General features: G+C 46.1%; 1 protein-coding gene and 1 non-coding gene across 2 annotated transcripts in view; both read right to left on the reverse strand.

Annotated features, from left to right (window-relative positions):
* The window catches only part of LOC148143016 (uncharacterized), a 37,196-nt gene that overhangs the window by 12,493 nt on the left and 2,075 nt on the right, over positions 1–22,628 (reverse strand). The window lies entirely within an intron of this gene.
* On the reverse strand, positions 9,795–9,866 carry trnaw-cca (transfer RNA tryptophan (anticodon CCA)). Its single transcript has one exon. It is a non-coding gene; the product is annotated as a tRNA-Trp (tRNA).

Raw genomic sequence — 22,628 nt, forward strand, 5'->3', positions numbered from 1 at the left:
ATCGAATGGGTCCAACAGGAAAGGTGAGTATTGGGCTTGTCATGGCCGCATCATAACCCCAATGTTTCCTGTTCCCCTGGATTTGATCAGAACAGAGGAGGCTGATGGAAAATTGAACTGAACTCCACACATTGATGAGAGATAGAGCGGGTGAGAAAGATCCATTTCCACGTAGAGAGAGATTAATAATTTTGGCCGAAAATAAGGAGCCACTTCAAAAAAATTGGGGTTCATTCAGCAAAGTTAATGTAGAACTGTTCACAGAAAATTGTGATGAAAGTCTCTCGAGTTATTTTGATGAGAAGTGTTGATGATGCTAATACAATCGATAGGATGAACGTAGATTGGTAAATGTCTTTGGTGATATTTCTGTTCTAGCCCTGTGAGCGAAACCTGGATCTGAAGGAATAAAAGAAACATTAACAACATCGATCTGAAATTGGTTACGTGACAGAAAACAGAGCCATCATTAACAGTTGGTTTTTGAACTGGAGGAGGTTTCCAGTGAAATTGGCTTGAGGCTTGACATATGCAAGATCAAGATAATTTAGGTAAAACAAAGAAATGCTATTCTGATTAGCAGATAGTGAAAGGATTACACGGCGCAGATTAAACATTTTCAGCAAGTGATACAGGGGACTGGGAAGATAAACATTAAAAACTGTGAACAACAAAGTTCTGGAGCACAACACACACATTCAAAGGCCGATAACATCCAGGTCCTGATTAATCAAGTGTCAATGTCAGATTGTATTTTGGGGCTTTTCTGCAAAACATCCACTTGCAATGTTCTCCTAAAAGAGTGATAAACCTCATTCCTGTCAGTCCAGGATAGAAAATCCGAAGGGATGAACAAATTTCTTATTTTCTGAAGATTCATAAAGCTAAGACTGGATTTTGGTATTTGTTTCCTTTCCACTCCAAGGAGCCGCAGTGGTTGGGTCGATGAGTTGGAAAAAGTGAAATGTGTCCATGAGCAGCGTGTGGGGCTATTTCAGCTTCCCCTCCTCTGACAGCGCTGTGACGTGACTCTGATGTTCTCAGGGACCCTTCCTGACGCGAGACAGTGAAAAAAGTCTCGTTCCCGCAGATCGGGAATTCAAACCGTATGCCGGCTTCAGGACAATGAGAAAGATTAATTGGGGTGTGTGAAGAAGCTGTGAGCTGTATTTCAAACAGGTAGGTGGAGTCAGATGCGTCATCCATTGCGCCCCCGGCCCTGTGCGTATCTAACGCCGCCATGCTGCAGAGTACTGACGTTAACACGGACATGCGCAGCAATGGGAACATTCACAAGGTGAATAACCAAAGATAATCACCGTTACTGATTCCCTTCCACAGGCCCAACTTTGTGAAGCAGTATCTTTCACTGGCAAATAAAACATATTAATCCTCAGGTGCCTGCTTCATTTCGATCACGACTTCACGCCCCTCACTGTTCAAGTCTCATTTCCAAACACTTGGCTCATCGCCTCAAAAGCAGCTCTGTGGGTTTCTGCTTGTTCCACCCTGACAGGCAGTGGGTTGCAGATTCCCGACCAGTCCCAATGTGATTGAAATATTTCAACCCCTCCACTGATTTGCATCTTTAAAAAAACGTGGAGCAATCTCCCTTTCTTTCTGACGACAGTTCTCAACTGTACTCGGCAGGGTTTACACCTGCGTGGGGAAACCGCAATGGATCTCAAGTCCGTCGCATTAACCACTCGGCCCACCAATACAGAACCAACTGACAGATTCATTTCCCAGGTCTCTCTGCCTGTGGAGCTGAGAAAGAGTGAATTATTGCTGAGTTTGTTTGAATCCAATCACTTCACAGGTTTCGAAAGGGTTAAATACTTGCACATGGCGAGTCTGGTTGTTTCATCCCGAAAGATGAAATGAACTTTCAGTTCAAAGCAAAAACAGAAATTGCAGGAGCAACTCAGCAGGTCAGGCACCATCGGTGGAAAGAGAATCAATGACAATATTTCAGAACTCTGTTTTCTCCCATAGGTACTGCCAAATCTGCTGAGTTTCTCCAGCACTTCCTCTTTCTGTCTCGAATTCTCAGCATCCGCAGTCCTTTACGTTAGAAATTTAATCAATTCAGCCTCATGTGCAGGAATGAGAATCCATTCAATTTCCCAAAAAATTTGCAGAGATTTCAAGGCATTTGGAAAAAAAGTAAAAGTGATATTAGGAAGAACATTTTCGCACAGGGAGTGGTTCGGATCCGTAAATCCCTGTCTGACCGTGACAAAGAGGCAGATTCAATAACACAAAAGGGAATTCGGTGGTCATGTTCAAAGTAACAATGTGGGGATTTACAGGGAGAAGGCAAGGGAATGATACGAACAGAGACTCTCGTTTACTTTCTGTGTAGAAGCAGGTGGGCCTCCAAGTGTGCTGTGACACGTGTTGTGATTCAGAGTGACTTCACCGTTCGACCAACGGAAGGTGGGAATTCAGAAAAAGTTTATATTTACACAATGTCCTCACAGCGCAACAGCAAAATAGTTTAATTATCCACCAGTGGAGGGAGCCATGTTCCTGGAGATGGGACAAACAGCTGGCTCAGGGATATCAGTCCACATTGCTCTCTTTGCCAACAGTTCAGAGGGAGAACAATGGAGGGCCAAAGGAGTGAATAACAATCTGTGTAGGAGGGTGACTAATTGTTAATGGAGACTGTTCCTGGCTAATAATAAGTCGTGTGTAACAGCAGACTATGTGATAACAAGGCCTCGTGTGGGTGTGGTAGGGATCAAGGGCATGGGGGAGTTCGCGTCCAAACAATATTGAACTCGATGTTGAAGACTGGAGGGCTATAGGATCTCCAAGAGGAAAATGAGGCTTTGGTCTTCCATCAGGAGCTGAGCTTTGCTGGAACACTGCTACATGCCTGAGACAGAGATGTTGGCCAGGGAACAGGGTGGCGTGTTAAAGTGACAGGCAACCAGAAGCTCAAGGCCTTTTTTTGCGGGCAGAACCGAGATGTTCTGCGAAGCAGTCACCCAGTTTATGCTTCATGTTACTTTGGGGAAACCACACTGTGAGCAACGAATGCAGTCGACTAGTTTGTGACAAATGTGCAGGTAAAGTGCTGCTTTACCTGGAAGGTATGTTAGAGCCCTTGGATATTTCGGAGGGAGCAGGTAAATGCCAGGTGTTACACATTCGGCGGTTGCAGCGGAAAGTGCCTTGGGACTATGGGACGTTGGTGTGGGGTGTTGAGAGTGAAGGAAGAGTGGACCCGAGGTGTAAGCCCTGCCCACTTGCTTCCTCTCATATATAAATCCGTGATGTTGAAAGAATATTCCATAGAATGATTCAGTACCACGTGACTCATGAACTAATTCGTATTCATATTCCGGGGCCAGCATCGTTATTGTATCACAGCAGCTGCAGGCCATCACCGGGGACTCGCCCTATGACGTCACGGTACGGCTGGAAGCCCCCGGGACAGTTTATCAAAGAAACCTCCCGATGGGTCAGGGCAACCTGCATCGGGAAGCACTGGGATGGTCAACCACTACCAGTTAACACATCTCCACATTACGCAGCCTCGAGGCAAACTTCCCGTCCTTCCACTTAAAGTTCAAGAGCACTCAAACCGAAATTCCCCAGGTACGTTTGGAAGAATTTCTTCCAGGTGTTGCTAAATATATCTATGACAAGTTCGTAAAGTTTGAACGTTGCGAGTGTTGAAATTATGTGCTTTTGACCGAAAGCACAGTTCGTAAAAACAGAATGTGGGAATTTAGACAGAGTTTATACTTGCACGACGGCGATATGTCTGCGGGTGCGTGATGAGAGCATCACCCAGAAGGGAAACCATCTCTCCTATTCAGTCAATGTCGTCTTCAGCAGCTTTCCCGTATAACGGCGCACTGTTCTACACCTCGCCTTCTCATCTCTTTCTCAAAAAACTTCGACATAAATATTTCACATTGATATACTGGCCCAATGTGCACAATTGAGATGACACACTCGTGGAGGTCTGCGGGGTCTTCTCCTGTTCTCTGTACCCTATGTTGAGGAGGGCAATGCTTGTCACGGGTCACTCCGGTGTCAGAGAAAAGTTTAGAATCAAAACGGTTTAATTTTCTGCCAGTAGAGGGAGGCCGGTTCCAGGGTCCCGGACAAAGAGCAGCAGGGAGACAGAATGAGAAGCAATTGTTCTGGAAACTCTTTGCCGCTTGCAATTCTCAGAGCAATGTCAAATGTATTTCACACTGAGCAAGACTCAGCTGGTTAAAAAGGTGGAGCGGGGGTGCTTGTGTGCTCTCGGTGTGGCTCGTGGGTCTCGGGGTATCATTCTCGCTTGGGGTCTTCTACTACATAGACTTGCGCGAAATCCCGGACGAGCCCGCGTTTCCTGACATGTGCAAGAGTGCCCGGTTAACCTTCTCAAAAAGCACCTTCGCTAAAGTCGGGGCTTTTGCCCGAAACGTCGATTTTACTACTCCTCAGATGCTGCCTCAACTACTGTACTTTTCCAGGACCACTAATCCAGAATCTGGTTTCCAGCATCTGCAGTCATTGATTTTACCTGCTTGGAGTACGAATTGGGCAGAAAGCAAGGAAGTGAAATGATGGAATATTGCGCTGACGTGAGTGGTGTCGCGTTTAAGGAATATCAGCAATGAAGCAAGATTGGAAAATTAGGATAGCTCTCCTCGGAGAAAAAAGTTTGAAATCTGGCCTGATTGAAGCTTTCCAAGTCATGCGAAGTCTAGACAGAGAAAGTAATGTAGTCAAAATGCTCCCACGCCTGAAAGGATAGGCAACGATTCGGCAGAGTTTTAAAGTCATGGGGAAAAGAACCCAAAGTGACATTAGGGAAAACGCTTTCGTACAGGGAGTGGTGGTTGGGGTCAGTAAATCCCTAATTGACACTGACAAAGAGGCAGATTCAATAGACGCAAACGGGAATTCGGTGGTCATGTTTAAAGTAACAATGTGCAGAATTACACGGAGAAGGCAAGAGACACACGTTTACTTACTGTGTCGACCCAGCAGAGCGAAGGTGGGCCGCATGGCCTCCGGCTGCGCTGTGATACAAGCTGTGATTCAGAGTGAAATCACAGTTCGACGAACAGAATGTGGGAGTTCAGAAAAAAAGTTTATATTGACACAGCCTCAATACGTCTGCGTAACAGCATACGATACGACAGCAGTGGAGATCTTCGACATCAGTCTCGAAGGGACCTGTGGAAAACACAAGGCGTGCGGGAGCAGAGTGGCGTAGCGGTAGTGTGCTAGGCTCATATCCCAGAGGTTGATGGATCACCATCCTCCTCTGTTGCGCAATGTCTCCTTGAGCAGCTTTCATTTGTAATGGTGCTGTGCTCTATTCTGTATCTTGCCTTTGCACCGACTGCCTGAATATCGTGTATCATATCGATACACTCGGGAAACTCACACGGTTCAAGTAACATGCTTTTTGGAGGTCTGAGTGGTCTTCTCCTGTTCCTCGTCGGTTTCCTATGAACTAATTCGTAAAACCACTTCTCCGAGATGCCAATAAGCTGATAAAGTTGAAACACATGCCTTGCAGTTTCGTCCATTCCCTGCAGTAATTCGGCACGCCGGTTCGGACGTGAATGACAAGACGATCAGCATCTCAGAAACTGTATCACCACTCAGACACAGTCCTTTACTATTAGGACAGGTATCACTGATTGTGAATCACCTCAGAGAGAGACAAGTGGCAGAGAGTCGCCGTGGATTCAATGGGCTGAACCGCCTCTGTCGGCGGGAGAATGATGCTCCGCATATATGCTGTCCCACTGCCTGTCTCTGGGACAGAGAGGCTGAGGGAGCAACAGTGGTTCATTTTTAACCGTCCCTTCAGTGTTGGACTGCCTGCAGTCCCTCAGCTCAGGGTCGCGGGGATGACTCTCAGTGAGTGAAGGTTTCACTCGGATTCTCTTCATCTGGGACACTTGAAGCTCAGATGTTAACTGCTGCGCGGTCGCAGCAAAGAAAGCGATGCTGACTTTGCAATAAACTTCCTGTAAGATTGCTGCGTGTGAGGAATTCTGAACACCAAGCAGGCTGCACAACAATGTACTCATGTGAATTTACTTGAGTGAAGAGTCCTCGGTCTCCATTTCTCTCTGCCCCGCCAGCACAGCATCTTTCTATCTCTCTGATAACAGACGTTTGGAGGAAATTCACGATCAAAGTTACTCACTTCCCACGCATTAGTGTAGGTGATACCTCTCACCCTAAGGGATTGAGAGAGAAAGCCGAAGAGCGAATGGACTCTTCTCTCTCCCCGGAACAACGTGCAAGTAGAAATAAAATGGTTTAATTATCCGCCAGTGGATATAGTCCACTTCCTGGGGATGAGACAAATACCAGCGCCCCGGGGACAGAATGACAAGCAGATGTTCTGGAAACTCTGGTGCCTGCAATTCTTGGAGCAATGTGGAATGTATTTCACACGGAGCAAGTTTCAGCTGGTTCACAGTCTCCAGTGTAGATTGCTCTCTGAGTTTATATTTGCACATCGACAATATGTCTGCACAACAGCACATGACACTACAGCAGTGAAGATCTTTTGATGTCATTCTCGAACGTGCAAGTCACACGCCAGATGAAAAGCTGAATACTTCTCTGGAAAAGCTGCCGTGCAATGCAGGAGAATGGCACAGCGGGTGCATGTTGGGATCACAACTCAGAAGTGAAACCATTTTCTCCTATTCACTCAATGTCGTCTTTAGCAGCTTTCCCGTATAACGGCGCTCTGCTCTCTCCTTTACCTTGTCATCTGCTTCCCAAAACTTCGGGTATCTGAGTTAAATATGTCACATCGATACACAAGTCAAATTTATACAGTTGCGCTGGCACACTTGTGGAGTTCTGAGTTGTCTGGTCCTGTTCTCTGTCGGTGTGTCCTGATCTCAAGTGTTAAACCTCTTCTCTCAGATGGCAATGAACCGGTGAAGTTGTAACACATGACTTGCTGGTTTGGTCCATTCCTGCAGTAAAGAAACCAACGCCCGTGTAAGAAAAGACTCTCTGCAGGATTGCTGTGTCTAGACAAATTCTGAACACCAAGCAGGCTGCACAAAAATGTACTCATATCAATTTACTTGAGGGAAGAGTCTCCGGTCTCCATTTCTCTCTGTCCCGGAAGCACAGCATCTTTCTGTGTCTCCGTTAACAGGACCTTTGGAACAATTTCAAAGTTGCCCATTTCCTACGCATGACTGTAACTGACTTCTCCTGCCTCACATAATAGTGAGAGAGAGAGAGCAGAAGAGTGAATGGGCTCTGCCTTCCACCAACACAGCTTGCAAGTGGAAACAAAAGGTTCAATTATCCACCAGTAGAGAGAGCCCGGTTCCTGTGGACGGGGCAAACAGCAGCGCCCTGGGAGCAGGGAGACCGATTGAGAAGCAGATGTTCTTGAAAATCTTCCCTGCTTGCAATTCTGGGAGCAATGTGCAATGTATTTCGTACTGAGCAAGTCTCAGTTGCTTCAGGAGCTGGCTGCGCCCATGGTTGGTGGCTCGCTGGTCTCGGGGTATTATGCTAGCTTTGGTTATGCTAGCTTTGGGTTTTCTAGCTTATACAGACGTGTCGGAGATACCGGGTTCCAATCCCAGGCGAACCCTCTTTTCTTAAATTGACCTGAGCAAAAATGCCGGATCAGTTTTCTCAAAAACCGCTTCATTAAATCAGATCGGACTGCCTGAATTAGGTATGGGACAGAGGTTTACCTTCTCTAAAGGTAAACATGCAGGCTGAATCCGTGATTAAGAAAGCGAATGCAATGTTGTCATTTATCTCAAGAGGGTTGGAATATAAAAGCAGCGATGTGCTACTGAGCCTTTATAAAGCTCTGGTTATGCCCCATTTGGAGTACTGTGTCCAGTTTTGGCCCCACACCTCAGGAGGCACATACTGGCACTGGAGCGTGTCCAGCCGAGATTCACACGGATGATCCCTGGAATGGCAGGTCGAACATACGAGTAACGGCTGAAGATCCTGGGATTGTATTCATTGGAGTTTAGAAGGTTAAGGGGAGATCTAATAGAAGCTTACAAGATAATGCATGGCTTGGAAAGGGTGGACGCTAAGAAATTGATTCCGTTACGCGAAGAGACTAGGACCCGTGGGCACAACCTTAGAATTAGAAGGGGTAAATTCAGAACAGAAATGCGGAGACATTTCTTCAGCCAGAGAGTGGTGAGCCTGTGGAATTCATTGCCGTGGAGTGCAGGGAGGCCGGGACGCTAAATGGCTTCAAGGCCAAGATTGATAAATTCTTGATGTCACAAGAAATTAAGGGCTACGGGAGAATGCTGATAAGTGGAGTTGAAATGCCCATCAGCCATGATTAAATGGTGGAGTGGACTAGATGGGCCGAATGGCTACTTCCACTCCTATGCCTTATGGTCTTATGGTGCCATTGCAGAGAACACGGCGAAGGGAAACACTTGTTCAAAGTGAAAACAAGTATTGCAGATTTTTCGCCCGCGCAATCCGACTCTGAATGGAACCTCCAGCTGCATTACTGCTCAATTCTGAGGGTGATACTTCAGGAAGCGGGGAAGTGAAGTGATTGCAGACGGCGCTGAACAGTTTGAACTGAATGGTGTCGTGTATGAGGAATGTCGGTCATGAAGGTAGATTGGAAATTTGGGGCAGCTCTCTTTGGTGAACAGAAGACTGAAAGCAGGTCTGATTGAAGTTTTCCACGTCATGAGGGTTTTAGACAGAGGAAATAATGTAATGAAAATGCTCCCAGGCCTGAAAAGATCAAGAACGATTTGGCAGAGATTGAAAGTCATCACGAAAATAAGCAAAAGTGACATTAGGAAGACCGTTTTCACACAGGGAGTGGGGTCAGTAAGTTCCTGTATGGCAGTGACAAAGAGGTAGATTCAATGGACACAAAAGGGAATTCGGTGGGCATGTTCAATGTAACAATGTGCAGATTTACAGGGTGAAGGCGACAGAATGAGACACTTATTTACATATTGTGTTGCACCAGCAGAGCTAAGGTGGGCTGCATGGCTTCAGTCTGCGCTGTCACACATTTCGTGATTCCGAGTGAAATCGGAGTTGGACCAACAGAACGTAGGAAATTTGACAACGGATATATTCTGCCCACCAGGATACTCCATCACAGCAAAGAAGGTGTTTTGACGTCATTCTCGAAGGTACATGACACAATGCAGATTCAAAACCGAGTATTCCTTTAAATCACTGAGTAATTTGTTTAGTTATTCAGTTGAGGTGAGCGGAGTTGCGCATTGGGAGCCACTCCAGTTGATAGGTCGAAGCCGTTTTCTCCTGTGTGATAGTCCCACCAGCACTCCAATTTGCTGTGCTTCCAGTCAGTAGATGCAGCTCACTATCCCATACTGATACACGGGCCACGATGACCCAGCTGTGGTGACAAGCTTGTGAAGGTCTGAGTGCTCTTCTCCTGTTCTCTGTCTGGCTGCTATGATCCGAATCATCAAACCTCTCTTCTCCGAGATAGGAATAAACTGGTGAAGGTGAAACACATCAGTTGCGGTGTGTCCCATGCGCAGGAGGCCCTGCAGTAATTCCCCACGCTGTTTCACGCAGCAGCATCCTCTCGGTGAATTACTCTTGGCAAAAAAATCGATTGAACCAAATCAGTGTCCGCCACTGGATTTTACTGACACCGTTTATAAAATTCAGGCTCACCGTTAATGTGGAGAGGGGCCGTCAGACGAGAGTGATCAAAAGTTTCCACAAAGAAGATTTGGCTTAACAGATATTCGGAATAAATGTACTCTTTAATTGAACGGAGTTGACGTTAGTGAGCCTGACGTGATTTGAACACGCAACCTTCTGATCTGGAGTCAGACGCGCTACCGTTGCGCCACAAGCTCATGCGTATCTAACGGCCTCAATTCATGATTAAGGGAAGTGATCGCACTGCAATGATTTTACGTTATGAGAAACAACGGAGATCAACAGTTCATGTCTGTTTACATTAGATTACTTACAGTGTGGAAACAGGCCCTTCGGCCCAACAAGTCCACACCGACCCGCCGAAGCGCAACCCACCCATACCCCTACATTTACCCCTTACCTAACACTACGGGCAATTTAGTATGGCCACTTCACCTCGCCCTGCAAATTTTTGGACTGTGGGAGGAAACCGGAGCACCCGGAGGAAACCCACGCAGACACGGGGAGAACGTGCAAACTCCACACAGTCAGTCGCCCTAGGCGGCTAACCACTGGGCCACCGTGCCGCCCACTGTGCCACCGTGCCGCCCATACGCTGTTCCGCTGCGCACACGCAGCGCTGTGCCGCTGTTCTGTCTCTCCCTCCTCTCCTTCTGTCTCTCGAAACAATTTCCAACTCTACCTCAATAAAAAGGAGAAAGAACTGTGAATGCTGTATATCAGAAACAAAAAACAGGAGTTGCCGGTGACCCTTCCACAGAACTGATGGTGATTGGGAAAACGTTGGTTGATATGCAGGAGATATTGTGTGTGGAAGCGACGAGGATGCTATGGATTTCAGGCCCTATACTTATTGAATTCGATATTGGGACCAGAGGGATATATGGTCCCCAAGTGTAATATTCGGTGCTCTTCGTTCTGCTGGTGCTGAGCTTCGCTGGAACACTACAGCAAACCTGAGACAGAGATGTTGGCCAGGGAACAGGGTGGGGTGTGGAATTGGCAGGCAACTGGAAGCTCAGGGTCTTTTTTGCAGGCAGAACGTACATGTTTTTAGATTAGATTATTAGATTAGATTACATTACAGTGTGGAAACAGGCCCTTCGACCCAACAAGTCCACACCGATCGGCCGAAGCGAAACCCACCCATACCCCTACATTTACCCCTTACCTAACACTACGGGCAATTTAGTATGGCCAATTCACCTGGTCCTGCACATCTTTGGACTGTGGGAGGAAACCGGAGCACCCGGAGGAAACCCACGCAGACACGGGGAGAACGTGCAAACTCCACACAGTCAGTCACCCAGTTTATGCTTCGTTTTCCCCAATGTAGATGAGACCACATTACGAGCAGCAAATGCAGTAGACTGGGTTGTGGGAAGTGCAAGTAAAGTGCTGCTTCACCTGGAAGGTAAGTTTGGGCCCTTGGATAGAGAGGAGGGAGCAGGTAAATGGGCTGGTGTCACACATTCGGCAGTTGCAGGGGAAAGTGCCGTTGGACTATTGGGGTGGGAAGGGGTTAGGGTTGATGGGAATGAAGGAAGAGTGGACCCAAGGTTTAACTCCCGCCCATTTACCTATCTGCCAAAGAGAGGAATTTGTTAAGTGTGTACAAGGACATTTTCTAATTCACAATATGGATGTACATACTGGCGAGGGTGCAAAACCTAAGGGCCAGCAACCACAATTCTATTAACATTAGAATAGTGATTGAAAATAATATATCAGATCTAAAAATTGAAGTTCTAAATTGGAGGAAGGCTCAGGTATTAGGCAAGATCTTTCAAAAGCTGATTGGGGGCAGATGTTCGCAGGTTAAAGGACTGCTGGAAAATGGGAAGCCTTCAAATATGAGATAACAAGAGTCCAGACACAGTATATTCCTGATTTGGAGATGCCGGTGTTGGACTGGGGTGTACAAAGTTAAAAATCACACAACACCAGGTTATAGTCCAACAGGCTTACTTGCAAGCACACTAGCTTTCGGAGCGACGCTCCTTCATCAGGTGATTGTCTGATTTAGAGTATATTCCTATAAGGGTGAAAGGAAAGCCTGGTAGGTTGGGGAGTGCTGGATGACTAGAGAAAATTAGATTTTGGTTAAGATAAAGAAGGATGCATATATCAGGTATCGGCAGAGAGATCGAGTGAATCCTTAGAGTATAAAGGCAGTAAGGGCATACTTAAGAGGGAAATCATGAGGGCAAAAAGGGGACATGAGATAGCTTTGGCAAATAGAGTCATGGATAACCCAAAGGGTTTTTATAAATACATTAAGGACAAAAGGATAACAAGGGAGAGAATAGGGCCCCTCAAAGATCAGCAAGGCGGCCTTTGTGTGGAGCTGCAGTAGATGGGTTGGGGGGTACGGGATACTGAACGGATATTGTGCATCAGTGTTTACTGTGGAGAAGGGCATGCAAGATATAGAATGTGAGAAAGTAGATGGTGACATGTTGAAAAAATGCCCATATTACAGATGAGAAATTGCTGGATATCTTGATATGCATAAAAGTGGATAAATCCCAAGGACCTGATCAGGAGTACCCTAGAACTCTATGGGAAACTGGGGAAGTGATTGCTGGGCCTCTTACTGAGATATTTGTATCATTAATAGTCACAGGTGAGGTGCCGGAAGGCTAGAGGGTGGCTAACGTGTTGTCACTATTTAAGAAAGGTGGTAAGGAAAAGCCAGGGAACTATAGACCAGTGAACCTGAGATCCGTGATGGGCAGGTTTTTGGAGAGAATCCTAAGAGACAGGATTTACATGTATTTGGAAAGGCAAGAATTGATTAGGGATAGTCAGCATGCCTTTATGCTTGGGAAATCATGTCTCATGAACATGATTGAGTTTTTTGAAGAAGTAACAAAGTGGATTGATGAGGGCAGAGCGATGGTCGTGATCTATATGGACTTCAGGGAGACGTTCATCAAGGTTCCTCATGGGAGACTGGTGAGCAAGGTTTAATCTCATGGCATGCAGGGACAACTAGCCATTTGGATATAGAACTGGCTCGAAGGCAGAAGACAGAGGGTGGTGATGGAGGGTTGCTTTTCAGACTGAAGGCCTGTGACCAATGGTGTGTCACCAGGATTGATGCTGGGTCCGCTACTTTTTGTAATTTATATAAATGATTTGTATGTAAACGGAGGAGGTATAGTTAGCAAGTTTGTAGATGACACCAAAATTGGAGGCGTAGTGGACAGTAAAGAAGGTTACCTCAGATCACAACGGGACCTTGATCAGATGGGCCAATGGGCTGAGGAATGGCAGTTGGAGGTTAATGTAGATAAAAATAAGGTGCTGCATTTTGGAAAAACAAATCAGAGCAGGACTTTTACACTTAATGGTAATTTCCTTGGAAGTGTTGCTGAACAAAGAGACCTTGGAGTTCAGGTTGATAGTTCCTTAAAAGTAGAGACGCAGGCAGATTGGATAGCAAAGAAGGCGTTTGGTGTGCTTTCCTTTGTTGGTCAGACCATCGAGGATAGATGTTGGGAGCTCATGTTGCCACTGTACAGAACATTGGTCAGGCCACGTTTGGAATATTGCATGTAACTTTGGTCTGCTTCCTATCGGAAAGATGTTGTGAAACTAGAAAAGGTGCAGAAAAGATTTACAAGGATGTTGCCAGGGTTGGAGGTTGGAGGGTAGGAAGATTACTATGAATCTGTAATACTGCATTTCCCGTGGCCGGAGTTTTCCCACGGCACAAAAGAGGTTTTCTAAAGTATATTTAAACGCCTTGCTTTGCTTGAACTCAAACTGCATTGACTTGGAGGAGAGTGGGATTTGCAAAGTGTCCTCCCCTCCACACGTGCCTCAACTGCAGGACAGCTGTCCGGCCCGCCCTCCATTGTTGACGTCACAATACGGATGCAGCCCTGTCAGTTTCAGAGTGAAACCCCCTCCCTCTGGGCAACATCTGGGAGCCAAGCAATGTCTCCCCCTTTCCATATACAATCCTCCAGCAGCGAGGGGAAGGGGAGGTAGGGATGGGTGAAACACTGTTCACTTGTAGCAACTGGAGTGAATCCAGGGAGGGAGCAGACACTCCAAAGGTGCTCAAATACTTTCTATCTCTCTTAAAGCTATTTTCCTTGTGTATTTCCTCAGTTTGGCACGTATGCAGTTTGCACCCTAGAAAAGGATTGCTCCTTTCCTCATGTTCACAACTAAAAGGTTAGATTCTCAAGGAACTGAACAGCATTTAAGGGATTGGCACATTGCTCAAAAAATGAAGGCAGCTTGGGGGCCTGTGGCTCGTTGGTCTAGGGGCATGATTTTCGCTTCGGGCCTTCTGGTCCGGGTTCAAATCCCGGACGAGCCCTTGTTTCTTACACTGCCTTGTGCAAAAACGGCCAGTCAATACTCTCAAATAGCAGCTTCATTTAACGAGATATTCAAAGAGAATACGTGCTTTCCTTCACAGAGGGGGTGATGGGTGTTTGGAACGCGTTGCCAGCAGACGTAGTAGAGGCAGGCATGGTAGATTCATTTAAGATGCGTCTGAATAAATGCATGAGTGGGTCGGGAGTAGAGGGATACAGATGCTTCGGAATTGACCGACAGGTTCAGAATGTACATTTGGATCGGCTCAGGCTTGAAGGGCCTGTTCCTGGGCTGTAAGCTTTCTTTGTTCTATATGGTGTATATCTGATATTGTTGGCTGTTGTCAAAGTTTCTTTGTAATTATTATTCACCTTCTTATGTAGTAATGGAGTTACGTCCTTTTTTTGTCATAATTATTTTATTTAATAGGTCAGCAGGAAGTCATTCAGCAATTTTACTGCCTTTCTTTTCTCAAGCAGCATTAACATTTCATTTTCATATCCTTGATTCAGCTCCATTTCTAGCATCTTTGTAGGCAGTTTGTTCCATGTTATTGTCACTGAAAAGAAGTTTTCCTCCATGCACAGCTAATCCTATCTGGCTGCATGAGGGTTTTCAGGTTTCTGTGGCCTGGCTAATATGTGATCAGCAGACATCTCACAATCTACAGGAATTGCCACCAATGTTATGTTCATTAACTGTACTGACAGTGATCACTTATTTTGTGATTTTTCTTTGTAGGAAGACGTGCAGAAAGAAATCTTATAGCAAATGATACATCAACTTCTGACAGAGCCACTTGATTCATTGGGACTTGAATATCAGCAGCCATTCCAATCAAGAAGGCATGTTTGCTTTTGTTTGTTTGAGAGATTGTGGACAGTCCTGTGGCAGGAAGAATACTGAGACACCGAGTGATGGAGATTCAGTGCGCTGACAGTGAAAAGTGCTTCAAACCATTTACTCAGCTTGGAGGAATCAAAGTCTCACCCCTCAAGGTGGGAAACGCTATGTACCCGTTCTGTTTGTAATTTCAATCCCAGAGAAACACAAGGAAAGCTCCCTCCAAAGGAGAAACCTTGGAAATGTGGGGTCTTTGGGAAAGGATTCCCTTCCCCATCCCTGCTGGAAACCCACAGACGCATTCACACCGGGAGAGGCCATTCACCTGCTCAGTGTGTCGGAAGGGCTTCAGTTGGATCAGCCATCTGCAGACGCACGAGTGAGTCCACAAGGGAGAGAAGCCATTCACGTGTTCCATGTGCGGGAGGGGTTTCACTCAGTCAGCTGCACTGCTGACCCACCAGCGGCTCCACCCTGGAGAGAGGCCATTCACCTGCTGCATGTGCCGGAAGGGATTCACCTGCTCCTCCCACCTGCAGAGGCACCAGTGAGTTCACGCGCCATCACAGGGGGGTTGAAGGAGCGGTGGCCGAGTGCCAAGCGCTTATGCACGAAACGTCGATTCTCCTGCTCCTTGGATGCTGCCGGACCTGCTGTGCTTTTCCAACACCACACTCTCGACTCTGATCGCCAGCATCTGCATTTTTCACTTTCTCCTCGAGGGCAAGGTTGGACTTGTCTTTCATTCACTCATTCACTCCTTACAGCCTGTCCTTTGTTGTGGCCTAACTGCACATACATCAATGGAAGTTTCAGAAAGATTTCTGCAGCTTTTTGTTTGAAAAAAATAAAATTCTTCCCGACTGTAACGAAGTTTCTGAATATATGGTTTGAGTTATTCTCAATTTTAAAAATCAGCTATTTCTCACATGCCGTGTTTCCCAGGTAAAGTCATCACCATCCATTCTCTCTCTTCCCTGAGAAAGACTTCATACAGCGATCAAAGAGGGCTGAGGCACGAGAAAGGACGATTGTGAGGGTGGGGGGGTGAAGGGGTCGCTGGTGGTGGTGGAGAAGGGAGGGAAATGGACAGGGGTTCAGAGGGTTGGGGGAGAGAATAGATGGTGCAGTGTGAGGAGAGAGAATGGGCAGTGGGCAGTGGATGGGGAGAAAATGGACAAGGGGCAGAATGTGAAGAGAGAGACAGCACAAATGCCACCTTCTCCAGGACTGGTGTCAGTGTCCCACGAACTGGAACCCACTCCTCCCACATTTCTCAATATATGCATGGCTAAGGCAGTGGAACCATATCATCCCGACAGGCCATTCACACCGACATTCCCAACAGCATCCCACTGAGACTCACTCGATTATGCCACAGCCCTGCAGTTCCCCATGGCTATTTCCTGACGAAGGGTTTTGCCCGAAACGTCGAGTCTCCTGCTTCTCGGATGCTCCCTGACCTGCTGTGCGTTTCCAGCACCACATTCTTGACCCTCATCTCCAGCATCTTCAGTCCTCACTTCCGCCCAGTAAGTGGTGAATGTTCTATTCCTAGTCTTTTAGGTCTTTTAAAATCTTTCCCCCACACCCTGAACCTTTACCCTCTAGTTTTGGAATACCTCTATCCTGGGGAAAAGACAGAAACGTTGAGCAGCCAGACAAAATGCAAAATAAATAAAATGTCGAGGCACAGGGAAAAAATCGGCAAAATAAAATAACTTCGGCATTTTTCTCTCGTATTCGCATTTGGACGCTTAATATTTGTCATGATCGGGAGGTGCCCGTGTTGGACTGGGGTGTACGAAGTTCGAAATCACACAACACCAGGTTACAGTCCAATCGGCTTGTCTGGAAGCACTAGCTTTCGGAGCACTGCTACCTCACCAGGTGGTTGTGGAATATAAGATCGTAAGATCATAAATTCTGTGTCTTACGATGTTATACTCTACAATCAGCTGATGAAGGAGCAGGGCTCCGAAAGCTAGTGCTTCCAAATAAGTCTGTTGGACTATCACCAAGTGCTTTGTGATTTTTAACTTTAAAATTTGAAACAAATTCCTGCACACTGAGCATGCTCCACGGTGTCACCAAGCACTGCGCATGACCGCCAGTGTCAGCAAGTACTGCGCATACTCTTGGGAGCGCGCGAGCTCCTTTCCATGGAGCAGTGTAGAACCTTGGAGGACCGGAAGGAGTCTTGTCCTCCTGCCAATCAGAGCCGGCCATTGTGGAAATGCGAAGGTTGGACGGACCATGAGCTCTGAAGTTGCTGCTGCTCTTTTCTCTCTGCATAAGGTTAAACTTCACCCCAGACTGTAACTTCCTTCCTCTGTCTAACATTTGTGAGTACAACAGTGTTTTTCTCACCACTTTTTCATTCTGGGGTTCAAGAGTGAACCGAAGGAGGGGCCAGACTCTGGAAAAGTTGATCCCGGTCTGTGTGTCAACTTGCAAACACATGGAAAATGCAGTCCCACAATGTGAAGTTCTAGCCTTTGCAGTGTAAAAAAAAGCAGAAAGGAGGTGCATTGTCTAAGTGGTGATATGTTGAGATGTGGCGAAAAGAGATGCTGGAGATCAGAGTCGAATATTGTGGCGCTGGAAAACCACAGTAGGTCAGGCAGCAACTGAGGAGGAAGAAAGTCGACGTTTCGGGCACGAGCCCTTCATCAGGATTGATGTGTGGATAGACAAAGGGCCCTCAGTGTCCTTCTACACCAGTCACTGCCAGTTGTCAGAAAGTGCAGCAAGCAATGAGCAAAGCAAGTGGTATATCAGCGAGAGGAATTGAGTTCAGAAGTGGGGATGTCTTCCTGCAATTAGGTCGGTTAATGAATGTATTCAAGGCTGAGTTCATGTGACTTTGAAGAACAAAGAAGTTATGGGAGAAGGCAAGAAAATGGTTTTAAAACCAGTACAGAACAGTTACAGAGTCATACAGCACAGAAACAGACCACTCAGTCGAACCAGTCTATGCTGGCGGTGTTCTGAAAGTAAACAGGTCCCACCTGCCAATGATTGGCCCATATTGGCACATTGGCGATTTAATGATTTGATTTTGTATCAGAGTCAATATCAGTCACTATCTCTGGTTTATGGTGTGTCAGGGTGGGATCACTGGTACCAGAATTGCATACAATACTCCAAACGTGGCCTAACCAATGTCTTCTACAGTTGCAACATTACCTCCCGACTCCTGCACTCAGTGCACTGACCAATAAAGGCAGGCATATCAAACACCTTCTTCAATATGCTGTCTATGTGCGACTCCCCTTTCAAGGAACTATGAACTTACCATCGAGTCATACAGCATGGTCATGGACCTTTGGTCCAACCAGTCCATGCCAATCATAATCCCAAACTAAATCAGTCTCTCCTGCCTGCTGTTGGCCTGTATCCCTCCAAACCTTTCCTATTCATGTACTAAAACAAATGTCTTTTTATTGTACCCGCATCCATCGCTTCCTGAGGAGGTTCATTCCACACATCAACCACCCTCTGTGTAAAATTAGTATTTGAATGGCAAGGATGAAGTTAAATTGAAATGGTTCATTAAAATAAACAGTTTCTACCAAACCCCTTACAGCAGGTATGGTAGCAACTCCAACTCTGGAGTCTCTCAAATCGGTATTTCCATGGAGTGGAGGGTGGAGTAAAGTGTTGGATTCACAGAGGTGGGGGTCTTTTGAGAGTGTAAAGCTAAAATTAAACCCCGTGCTTTGCTTGAACTCAAACCGCATTGACGTGGTGGAGATCGAAAGGAGTTTGCAAAGTGTCCTCCCCTCCCCATGTCCCTCAGCTGCAGGGCAGCGCAGGCACAGTGCGTCCCCACCCCCACCCCATTGTGGACGTCACAACGTGGAGGTTGCCCTGTCAATTTCAGAGTGAAACTCCCTCCCTCTGGGCAACATCTGGGAGCAAAGCAATGTCTCCCCCTTTCCATTCCTCAACCTGGGAGGGGGGGAGAGAGAGAGAGGCCTGGGGGTGTGTGGAGGGGGTGGAGACTGTTCACATGTAGCAACTGGAGTGATTCCATGGAGGGAGCAGGCTCTCCAAAGGTGCTCAGATGCTCTCTGTCCCACCTCAAAGGTATTTTCCTTGTGTATTCCCTCAGTTTGTCACGTATAGAGTTTGAATCCTGGAAAAGGTTTACTTCTTTCCTCATGTTCAGAATTATAAGGGTAGTTTCTCATGGAACTGAGCAGTATTTAAGGGATTGACACATTGATTTCAAAGGTAGACATATGTTGCTTCATATGGTGTATATCTGATATTGTTGGCTATTATAAAAACTTTGATGTCATCACCCGTTTAGGGGGTGTGGTTGGAGGAGTCCTCCAAGAACTCGGAGTTAAAAATCATACAACACCAGGTTATAGTCCATGAGGTTTAATTGGAAGCACACTAGCTTTCGGAGTGACGCTCCTTCATCAGGTGATAGTGGAGGGCTCGATCGTAACACAGAATTTATAGCAAAACTTTACAGTATGATGTAACTGAAATTAAACATTGAAAAATTGATTGTTTGTTAAGCCTTTCATCTGTAGAATACAGTGATCGTTTCACTTCTTTCATGTGTAAATCACAAAACCCTTTTTTTATAAAGTTGCATTCTCGGGTTAGCTATTAACGATGGTGCTAGCTAGACAATATGTTGAAGGTGTTAGCCCTCTGTGTTCTCTGTCTATGACCTGATGTTTAGATTGATTCTAATCCAAAAAGTGAGATAACAGAGTTTTACATAAATTCATGCAGTTTTGAGCTTAGAGTTCTACATGAATGTATGCAGTTTTTGAGCAAAGTGCAATGTAACTCTGCAAGTACAAATTCACCCCACAAAATATATGTGTGCATGTGGGTCTTTGTCTGTCTGTGTGCGTGTGTGCGTGCGCGCGTAAAATCAAGTAGTAATCATGACCACTATCGACCCCACTAACCGCCGGCTTAAAGTGGAGAGGATCTCCAAGAAGATTGCACATATCGACACAGACATCAAGTTTCTACAGGAACGCAGGCAAGATCCCGAAAGGATTACGAATCACGAACCCAGTTAGGTCGACCTACAACACAGACTACGCAGAGAGACTTTGCCACTGCACCTCTCGTAAACTTCTCAATCATCTCGTGCACCAACTCTACAGCAGGCGCCACAACCTTGAAATTCAGATGGAGTCCACACTCACAGCCTGCACACAGGATATACCAGTACAATTACGTGACATTGCCAAACAGACAAGGCGACAAAACTACACCACGTACATGCACGCCAAGAACAAAAAACTGGAGAAGCTTGGCATTCTCACCAGTAATAGCAAAGCCCGCCCTGGAACCACAGTGGACAACATTATCACTGTGGGGAAGTCTATTGTCAACTTATTGGACCACACCCTTCGACCGGAAGAGATTGAAGTCCTGAGTAGGGGTCTCAACTTCTGCCCCACCACCAAAATGGACCCGTTGGTTCTGGCAGCAGACACAGAGGAGTTCATCAGACGAATGAGACTCCGGGAATCCTTTCAAGGTGCCGGCAGTGATCCCACGGAGCCCACTGATGAACTAGAACAGTCATCACAGGGATCTGTAGAGGAGCGACCAAAGAAGGTGTCAACATGGACCCCACCGGAGGGCCGCTGCCCTGGGCTTGACATGTATGCTCAATCTGTCAGGAAATATCTAAATGCCAGATTCATCAGCCGTACCCTCAAGGTAGAGCAAAACATCACCCGTTCACAACGCAATGCCATCCAGGCTCTCAAAACTAATCACAACATTGTCTTCAAACCAGCAGATAAAGAAGGAGCCATTGTCATTCAGAATAGAACAGATTACTGCAAGGAAGTGTACCGACAACTGAACAACCAGGAACAGGCAACTACCAGCTGATCCGGCCAAAGAACAAACCCATGAATTAAACACACTGATCAGAACTTTGGATTCAGTCCTTCAGAGTTCTCTACGCGCCCTCATCCCACGTCCTTCTCGTGTAGGTGACTTCTACTGCCTTCCAAAGGTACACAAAGCCAACACACCGGGACGTCCCATCGTGTCGGGCAATGGGACCCGATGTGAGAATCTCTCTGGCTATGTGGAAGGCATCTTGAAACGTATAGTACAGGGGATCTCCAGCTTCTGTCGCGACACTACAGATTTCTTACAGAAACTCAGCACCCATGGACCAGTCGAACAGGGAACATTCCTCGTTACAATGGACGGTTCCGCACTCTACACCAGCATCCCCCACAAGGATGGCATCGTGGCAACAGCCTCAAAAGCTAATGTGCTTCCAATTAAACCTGTTGGACTATAACCTGGTGTTGTGTGATTTTTAACTTTGTACATCCCAGTCCAACACTGGCATCTCCGAATCATGACCCACCAAAAGAAAGTCGTGATGCGTGCCTTCCGTGCAGCCAGGAGCATGCGCATTTTCTTCCTGACACCGGCAGTATGCACTCTGGCGATGCTGACAGAATTTAAGTGTCCAAATGCCATGTGAAGTAAAAATAGGGGAGAGTCACAATTTTTTTCCCAGGTGATATTTACCTTTCCAATACGCCTCATGATTTTATAATTCGAAATAAGGTCACCCATCAACCTGTGGTCGTCAATAAGGCGACCAGAACTGTACTCCCAATCTTAGCCACATATCCCAATCTTGAATCAGACTGGTTCTATTAACCAAAGTAGGAATTTATAAAATATTACATGGATTGACTGCCTGCAGTTTGTGTGCTTTTTGAGCAAAATTGAATATGGCTTCACCAATATTGCAAAAATCCTGTACAACCTCAACATGATGTCCCAATTCTTACACTGAACGGCTTTAACAATGAAAGCAAGTGTGCTAAACGCCTCTTGCACCACCCTGTCTACCAATGATGCAACTTTCAAAGAATTATGTACCTGATTTGGAGATGCTGGTGTTGGACTGAGGTGTACAAAGTTAAAATTCACACAACACCAGGTGATACTCCCAACAGGTTCATTTGCAAGCGCAGCTTTTGGAGCGCTGCTCCTTCATCAGGTGGTTGTGTCTTCTGATCCTGCTCCACAAACACCCAATGAAGAAGCTCGTGCTGCCAACCTGATGATGTGTGAATTTTAACTTTATGTACCGAACTCCCCCACCCCACCCCATGTCTCTGTTCTACAAGACGAAGCAGGGCCCTGCCATTAACTGTACAAGTCCTGTCCGTCCTTGTTTTAGTAAAATGCAACTCCTTACCTTCATCTGTTACTCTCTCAGACACACCCAATACTCACACCGTCTCACAGGCTTATACTCCATCCATCACACACTTCATTAGCATGCATGCATAAACACGCATGCACACACAAGTCTCTGGAGTGACTTTGCATTTGGAGAATTATATTTGCAGATATATTCAATTTTGCTCAAAAAGCACACAAACTGCAGGCAGTCAATCCATGTAATATTTTATAAATTCCTACTTTGGTTAATAGAACCAGTCTGATTCAAGATTGGGATATAGACTCAAACCTCACACCTTTTTTGCAGTATCTGAGCTGAGATGTCACCTAATTTTATAAAACCTTAAACCATCTCGAGAAGGTGAATTAAAAATAGTTCAGGGGTTTACATATTAACGAACTGAAACCTGCAACCCATGGTAAAAGATGAAAGACTAATCCACAATCTAGGTTTGTACAATATATCCTTTCAGTTGTATGACACTGTGAGCTTTTGTTCTAAATTCTGTGTCTTATGATCCTGCTCCACAGCTACCTGATGAAGGAGCAGCGTTCTGAAACCT

The sequence above is a fragment of the Chiloscyllium plagiosum genome, unplaced genomic scaffold, assembly GCF_037043375.1.
Source record: "Chiloscyllium plagiosum isolate Xiang-an unplaced genomic scaffold, Cpla_swu_hap1 HiC_scaffold_27, whole genome shotgun sequence".
Classification (NCBI taxonomy): Eukaryota; Metazoa; Chordata; class Chondrichthyes; order Orectolobiformes; family Hemiscylliidae; genus Chiloscyllium; species Chiloscyllium plagiosum.